We start from the raw sequence: 8,637 nt of genomic DNA, 5'->3' as shown, positions 1-8,637 counted from the left end.
AGTACAAATGTGGTATAGGCGTAACACCAGTCCTATGTGGCATGTTTGTGTGTTACTCTTTTAGTTTATCATGGTGTGTGTGTGTGTGTGTGTGTGTGTGTGTGTGTGTGTGTTTTCCTGTAGACTCAGTTCACATCTGTTGTGAAGTGACCAATCTGTGAATTGGTTCTATTTGGGGAAAAGGTTGATGCTTTTTAAATGGATCACTGTTGTATTTGTAGATGATGGCACTGAAAAGGGAAGGGTAATGTGCAGTTCAGGAAAACTAGTTTTTTGTTTTTTTTTTCTCATTGTTAGTAGAAAGTTGTCCCCCCAGTAGTGGAGTAATATATTTAAGCTTGAAGTCTAAAGCAGTAAGAGATGTGAATGCTGTTTGCTTAATGTTTTCTGGTTTTTAATGTTGAAAAGAGTTTCAGTATGTCCAAGGCAAATAGTTTTCTTCTAGAGCTTTAATGCATTGAATCAAATCCATAATTCATTTATATGTGCTTTTATTTAAGGAGGGTTCAGCCTTTTCACTGAATTGTGCCTTTTTGTAGTGCTGATGCTTGTTCATTTTATGAATGCCATTCTAATTAGCACAGCATGTATTGAAAAGATGTGATGTAGTAATTTAGCTTTTTTATTTGGTAATATATCTGAGGCAGCCCCCAAAGAAATAGTCATCTGAAGGAGCAAACATGCTTTTTTTGACCATTAATCATTGAAAGATGAATGATCTTGTTTGCTTGAAATGGTTCAAATGAAACTGGTTCTTGTTACTAGATTTCTCCCAGGTGTGGTGGTGCATGCCCATGAGCTCAGCACTTGGGTGGTGGAAGCGGGACAATCAGAAGTTCAAGGTCATCTTATATATAACAAGTTTGAGGTCAGCCTGGTTAAACACCCAAAACAACAGGCTTCAATCTACTTCTCCTGCCTATCAGAAAGATAGGTTTTGAGACCCTATCTCAAAACCAAATAAAAAACCTACTAGATTTCAATGGATTCTTAAGTTACTCAGAAGCCCATTGCATGTAAGTTGTTTCAGTGGTCGGTATAAACTTTGATTTACATGTGAAAAATGTAGATCACTTATGTCTCTTGTTTGTCTAAAAGTAATAGTATCAATCCATTAACAGGCAGTCAGCTCGGATAGTATTTTTTCCAGTTTTGATAATTTGTCATTGATCTGTCCAAACTATGTAAACTGTTTTTCTTTGTTCAGTCATATATTTTGAAGAAATTGTAGATCAGGGCTCAAGGTAGAATATTTTGTATCCTCTGTTAAGTTTTTCTTTTAAATTGTTGAAAATATTATTTTGTGGTTAATAGTAGTTCATGAACATGACCTTAAAAATTGTTTCCTGTGTGGCACCTAAGTTATTTGTGTGGTGTTTGTGGGTGGAGGTAATGGTGGTGAGGCAGAATAATTCTGTTAATGGGGAGTGGTTGAACCTAGGTTGGTGTAAAGGTAGCAGATTGTGACCTTAGAAAGTCACTTAGCCTACTTAAACTGATTGGTGGTTCAGTCCTGTAATCCCAGCACTCTGGAAGCTGAGGCAGGAGAATCAAGAGTATTGAGTTCAGCCTTGCCTTCATAGTGAGATCCTGTTTCAAATAATGAACACTACTTAGGAGCCTAGTTGATTTTATAAAATGGGAATTTAAAACACCAAGATTGTCATTGAAGAGCCATTGAGGAGCCATTGAGGTGTTGTGCTTTAAATGGTGTCTGTACCAGATAGGTCTTCTTTGATAATCAAATTATTTTTTAACTGATCTAAGTTTTTCAATAAAGTAAAAAAATTTGGAGAGGCACTTTCCTGTGGATTAAAGATTAATATTTAAAAGTATAATATACTTTATTTTAAGAGAATGTTAATAAATTAAGAAAATTTTAAAGAAAACAATGGTTTCTTTGTAAGAAAATCATAAATTTTAAGAAAATAATGTTAATAAATTAGCAAAAGATACTTTAAAATAAATTAAGCTGTATGTGTTCCCTGTAGCCTTTAAAATATCTCACTCTCCTAGTGCATGACTGATATTATAAACATACGTTTTTAAACTTTATTTCTAAAATGTTATTTGTTACTGTTACTGTCTACGTGTGCACACGTCCCCAGAGGACAACTTTTGAGAGTTGGTTCTCTGCTTTCATTAAGGGAACCTGAGCTCTAGCTTAAGTTACGAGGCTTGCAGGACAAGTGCCTCTACTTATAGAACCATCTGGCCAGCCCGTAAAACATGGTATTTTGAAACAGGTACTTCATTGTTACATAGTTGGGAATGAATGGTGAATTTCCTATTCCTTTGATCAGTCTGGTTATTGCTAAGTGTTCACTGTACATGTTTATATATAACTGTTGTAAGATCCAGGAATTACTTCCCCCACCCCCTGAAAAAGGGAAAAATCTGATATTTACCAGTATTACATTGTTTTTGTTTTTAAGGGTTGTTTTGTTTTATTTTTGAGACAGGGTCTCATGTATCCTAGGCTGGCCTTGAACTTACTGTGTAGCCTAGGATGGCTTTGAAGTCATGATCCTCCTGCCTCCAACTCTTAAGTACTGGAATTACATACCCAATTAAAGTAATGCATTCCTGATGGTATTACTTCACCTGATTACGTTGTATAGTACTGGCTTTATTGTTAAAGTACAAGAGCTATTAGGTCACTGATTTCTTTTTGTTGTTGTTTTTGTTTTTGAAGAAAGGGTTTTAGTAACCCAGGCTGGCCTGGAATTCACCACGTAGCTCAGGTTGGCCCAAAATACATGGGGTCCTTCTGTTCAACAGGCACTGGTCACCATGCCTGGCTTGATGGCCCATTGTTGACTTTGGATACTGCAGTTTTTGAGTACTTGATATAAATTGTTGGAACCCTTGGGAAAATGCACACGTACACAGTTTTGTTTTTACTTGCATGAAGCTCAGATACTCCCTGGAATAGATGATCTGGCTCCGTTCCATTTCTTAAATTTTAGGACACTGTGATGCTAAAGTGCTGTAAACTTCTTTTTTGTCTCCAGTAATTATATATCATTGTGCTATGATGTAACCACAGTTAGCCTTTTGGTTCTGATTCAAATAAACATGAGACAAATGCAGTGTTATTTTTAAAGAAAACTTGTGGGAGTGAAGTAGGAAATTGAAGAGAGACTGCCAGGAAAGGTTGGATAAATAGCAGTGGTAGAAAACACAAACAATTCAGAATGTCTTCAGTGGATGCATACAGAATAAAGAAAGAAGTCTCCAGCAATCAGCCACTCAGTTGGAAGACAGGGCCTTCCTTGGGGCATTTGGAAACACTGTAGGGACAACCTTGGCTATCACTAGTGGAGGAAGCCAGCATTTAGTGTTCAGGAGCCAGGGATGCTAAATAATACACCAGGCTCAGAGCAGTTTCCATACCACAAGTGATGTCCTACCCCAAGTGCCAGGCCTCTGACATTTCTGGCCAGTGATCAGATGGGACTAGCATCAGTCAAATAGCTTCTTTTTTTTTCCCTCCCTGTAGCCCTAGCTGGTCTGGAACTCACTATGTAGACCAGACTGGCCTTGATCTCACAGAGATGATCTGCCTGCCTCTGCCTCCCAAATGTTGGGATTAAAGGTGTGCATTACCACACCTGGCCAATCAACTAACTTTTTAAAAAACAATTTATTATTTTTATTTTATGTGTATGCGTGTATTGCCTGCCTGTAGGTAAGTGCACCCATGTGGTGCAATGCCTGTGGAGGTCAGAAGAGGCTGTCAGATCCCCTGGGACTGGAGTTACGGACAGTTGTTAGCTGCCATGTGGGTGCTGGGATTCGAACCTAGGTCTTCTGCAAGAACAACCAGTGTTTTTAACTGCTGAGCCATCTCTCCAGCCCCTCAAATAGCTCTTAAAACTAAAGTTACTTGTCCTCCTAAAACTACTGTTGATCATCAGATAGACATTGCTGTTAATTCCATGTGGGGAAAAAAATCGCAGTCAGAAACAATTTCTCAACTTTGGTTTACTCATACTCTGTGGAGGGATAGGTGGCTGTGCCTGCTGGAGTCTGGGAAGCAGAGTCCACTGTTAGCCTCCTACAGTATGGGAGTTAGCCATTTGAGGTACTTTATTTTTTCCTTGTTATTTTTACACCTTAAAACATCTTTTAATCCTTGATCTAGTATTTTTAAAAAATTCTCTGGTTCTAGATAAGGAGATGGTTTAGTGGATAAACCATTTGCAGAAAGCCCTGGGTTTGGTCCTTAGCACCATGTAAACTGGATGTGGTAGCACACACCTGTAAGCCAAGCACTGGGTAGGGGGCAGTCACAAGGGGAGTTGGAGGCAAGAGGATCAGAAGTTTAAGACACACCTTGGCTAAGTTCAAAGCCAGCTTGTCTTAAAAAAAAAAAAAAATCTGTTTTAAGTGTTTATCAAGTAGAATTGAAAATTATGGGTACTTATTCTTTATTATGACAGCTAGTTTACATTTGTTTGTTTAATTTATTGTATGTATGTGTGCATATGTATGTGTGGGCATGCATCTGCCACAGCATGCATGTGGAGGCCAGAGGACAGCTTGGATGAATTGGTTCTCTCCTTTGTCAGTGTGGGTCTTGGCATTTAAACTTAGGTCATCAGACTTGGTGGCAAGTGCTACCTATTTTACCTGTCGAGCCTTCTTGCTAGGCCCATAATGGTGCTTTCTAATGTCAGCTCCCTTCTCTGCAATTTATACATTAAGCTTTGTTCCAAAAATATCACTGTAAGGTAGTTTGAAAATTGGAGACTCAGAAGCAATGTAGTTTAAATAGTGATTAGGTTCTAGATTTGCCTTCTCAAAGGAGTGATGAACCTGGGAGAGCTTGATCCTAGAAGAGCTCACCCAGCATAATTAAACAGGTCTGACTATTGGAACTCCTAGAATGGGCTAAGCAGGACTCTTGCTGGGTACAGAGGCACAGTGGAAGATATAGTGAAGAAGACCTATATAAGAAGCCCCTCTTCCCAGCCAACTAGTCCAGCCTTGGAAGACAAAAGAAAAATGAAGAAGAACCCAATAGAGGAATGCTGTTGGAAGCCCTTGTCAAGAAACTCCAGTAGACTTTCATATGAACATTTGAAAACTGCCCTGTTCTGACTTTTTTCTAGTTCCCTGTCTAGAACTTGTAGTGCTAATTACTCTTGCCTTTACTTCTCCTTCACATCTTCTATTCATGATTCAAGGACTTTCTTCTTCCCTTAGGGACAAGAGTTATGTCATTTGGGAGTCTTTTAGACAGACCCACTGACGGGGTACTCCAGTTACCTCACCCTGCATCCCTGTTTAGCATGGAAGAAGCCAGGGCAGCCTGTGTCCCTATTCCCTATTGGCAATTTGGGTAACCCCTTCAGAGAATGGCATGATAAGAATAGGAGGTAGGAATTGGCTAGGCAGTTAGGGTAAAAAGACCCTAAAGAAATGTAGCCAGTTTCTTGGCTAAAAGTCAAAATGTCCTTGGGCCTGTTAGCAACACACTTTGTTCCAAAGGCCAAAACTGTCAAAAGTATTTGGGAGCTTATATCTAATCCTTAAAAGATTTTAGGGGAATGTTGGAGGGGAGTGGGTGGGCATGATTTGATCAAAACACCTTATATACATGTATGAAATTCTCAAAGTTTTTGTAAAAATTAAAAAAAAAGAAGCTCATAATCCATCAAGCAGCTGTACATATAGTTACAGGTAGCTATTAGAGGTGTCATCTGTGAAGTCAGCAAGATGGCTCAGCAGGTAAAGGTGCTTGTTGCTAAACCTGGCAACCTCAGTTTGATCCCCAGGACCCATATGGTGGAAGGAGGGAGCCAACATCTGCAAGTGGTCCTCTGACTTCAAGTGCACCTTGGTAACATGTGCCCAGACACATACTCATACAAAATAAATATGTAATTTAATTTAAAAAATGAAAAAGAGATAATTGCCATAGGGTTCAAAAGATAAACCATTTAATTTAGACAATAACTTACAGAGATACCTAAGATGTGTTATAGTTGGGTAAGATAAGAATAAGTGTCAGTGAGATGCTTAGCCCTAAGTGACACATTTTCAATGCAACCTCTCAACATAGGATGAATGCATTTCTCACTCTCACCAGAGAAGTTTCCTTATGCTGCAGATGTTGATTAACACAGAAACCCTCAGTTGGCCAATGTGCAGAGAATAAGAGGCCACAGAGGGCTTATCCCTGAATAGGATACCCCGTTTCAAACTCTGTCTCCTAAGGCTCAGGGATCATTGCGGAAGAGGAGGTGGAAAGATTGTAAGAGCCAGAGGGGGTAGATGACCACAAAGAAAAAAATCTTCAAACAGCTAGTCAGTTACACATATGAACTCACAGCAATGGTGACAGCATGCACAAGTTCCATGCAGGCTCAAACCAGACATCCCAGCATAGACATCCCAACCCAGCCTAAGGAACTTTAGTCAGTTGGTGACTGCTGGGAGGGGAAAAACAGTCTCTTACAGAGATGGAACTCTTGCTGGGCCTACTGGACCGACCCACACTGAAGGACAAAAGTCAGACTCTGTGGGCCATGTTATATATATATGTAAGAGAGTACATTGAGTTGGATAGGGGCAGTGGGAGGAGGTGCAAATAAGGGAGGGTCTCTAAATACCATTAAACTATATTTTATGAAAATCACAAAAATTCCATAAAATTTTTAAAAAGAAATAAAATAAATATTATTTTTATATTTCAAAACAGTTTTCACAGAACCATACCTGTTACTCTTAGGATTATTGTTAGGGTTAAATGAGTTACCTGTGTCAGGTGCTTAGAAAAACACATGAAAAACCTCCCATGTTATTTGTCTTAAACCATGCATGAAAGATCACTACATTAATCCATCTTATGTTACTATAAGGAAATACTGGAAGCAGGCTAACCTTATAACAAAAACAGGTTTATTTTGCTCATCATTCTGGAGATTCAAGGGTGTGACTTGCCAGCACTAGCTCTGTTCTGGTGAGGGCCTCAGCAGATGGCAGAGTGCAGGTGAGAGGGCAAGATCACAAGACAGGGAGCAGAGTGGCTGGGCCCTTCCCTCCCAGGGCAGTGCCCCGAGCTAGCCTAAGAACATTCCCCTGGTTTGTGTGTGTCTTCTTCCCTGCCCCCTTTAAAAGATAAATCTCACATAGCTCAGGTTAGCCTTGAAGCCAGTTTCTTGGCTAAAAGGACCTTGAACTCACGTAGTTGAAAATGACCTTGAACTCTTGGGAGTTTTGTTTTTGTTGTTTTCTGTTTTTTGAGACAGGGTCTCCCTGTAGCCTCAGCTGACCTTGAACTCACTATGTAGATTAAGCTGACCTCAATCTCACAGAGATCCACCTGCTTCAGCCTCCTGAGTGCTGGGATTAAAGGTCTGTGCCCTGTCTATGCTCTGCCGACTGACCTTGAACTCTTTATCACCATTATAAGCATGTGCCTCCATCCCCTGCTTTACCCCCAGGCTAGACCCCACTTCTTTTTTTTTTAAATTTATTTTTTAATTAATTTTTAAATTTTATTTTATGTGTATGCATGTATTGCCTGCATGTAGGTCAGTGTACCCGTGCTGTGCAATGCCCGCGGAGGCCAGAAGAGACTGTCAGATCCCCTGGGACTGGAGTTACAGACAGCTGTTAGTTGCCATGTAGGTGCTCGGATTCAAACCCGGGTCCTCTGCAAGAACAACCAGTGTTCCTAACCACTGAGCCATCTGTCCAGTCCCAAGGCCCCACTTCTTAAAGGTATCATCTCCCATCACCAAAGTGAGGCCTGAGCTGCCATCACACCAATCTCTGCAGAGATACAGTCAAACCACAGCAGTCATTTTAGAGAAGTGAGCAAACACCTAGGCTGATTCTCAGAAGCAGTCATTGGGTTACCCTTTATTCTCTTAACTTCTTTTCTTCTGCTGCTTCTTTTTACTATCTTGTAACCCCCCCCCCCACATCCATGGTTGTAACAATTGACACTGAAGCCAGTGGGGGGTGGGGGGTACAGCTTTGGTCCTGGGCAGAGTGGGTGAGGGCTGGCTTTTCTGGCTGCTGTATGTGTAGGTAGGGGCTTGGTGGGTTGGTGTTTGTAGAATGCTTTTGTGCAGAAGTTCAATAACATAAGCATGAAATATTTTGGACCGGTTATTTCGTTTTGAAATCACTGCCCTCATGAGCAAGTCACATTTTATTATGAAAAAATGCAGTATCTTCAGTCAGAATATGTTTGTTTTCCACTAAGTATAAAATACTCTATTGCAACTAATGGAGTTGGAGATTTAGATGGAATATTTTAAGATTGATCTTTCATCTTCCAAGATCCCTTTTAGAAGTGTTTCAGATTTCTTGTTTGACTTTTCTCTGAGGTGGGAAAAACTATTTTTCTATTATTCTAATGTCAAACTCTCTCTCGCTCTCTCGCTCTCTCGCTCTCTCGCTCTCTCGCTCTCGCTCTGTGTGTGTGTGTGTGTGTGTGTGTAAATATATGTAACTATGATATGTGCATATGGAGGCCAGAGGTCCTGTTTGGGTGTCTTCCTCAGTCCCTCTCCACCTTGTTTTTGAGACAGAGTTGCTCACTGAACCTGAAACTCACTGATTTGGCTAGGCTATCTGGCCAGCAAGCCCCAGGGACCCTTCTGTCTCCTCCCTAGA

General features: G+C 40.3%; 1 protein-coding gene across 3 annotated transcripts in view; it reads left to right on the top strand.

Annotated features, from left to right (window-relative positions):
* Insig2 (insulin induced gene 2) overlaps positions 1-8,637 on the top strand; it is a 36,898-nt gene that overhangs the window by 8,800 nt on the left and 19,461 nt on the right. The gene's annotated exons all lie outside the window — the stretch shown is intronic.

Source organism: Nannospalax galili, unplaced genomic scaffold, assembly GCF_000622305.1.
Source record: "Nannospalax galili isolate Female #2095 unplaced genomic scaffold, S.galili_v1.0 scaffold779, whole genome shotgun sequence".
Taxonomy (NCBI): Eukaryota; Metazoa; Chordata; class Mammalia; order Rodentia; family Spalacidae; genus Nannospalax; species Nannospalax galili.
This window is presented reverse-complemented; position numbering and strand designations above follow the sequence as displayed.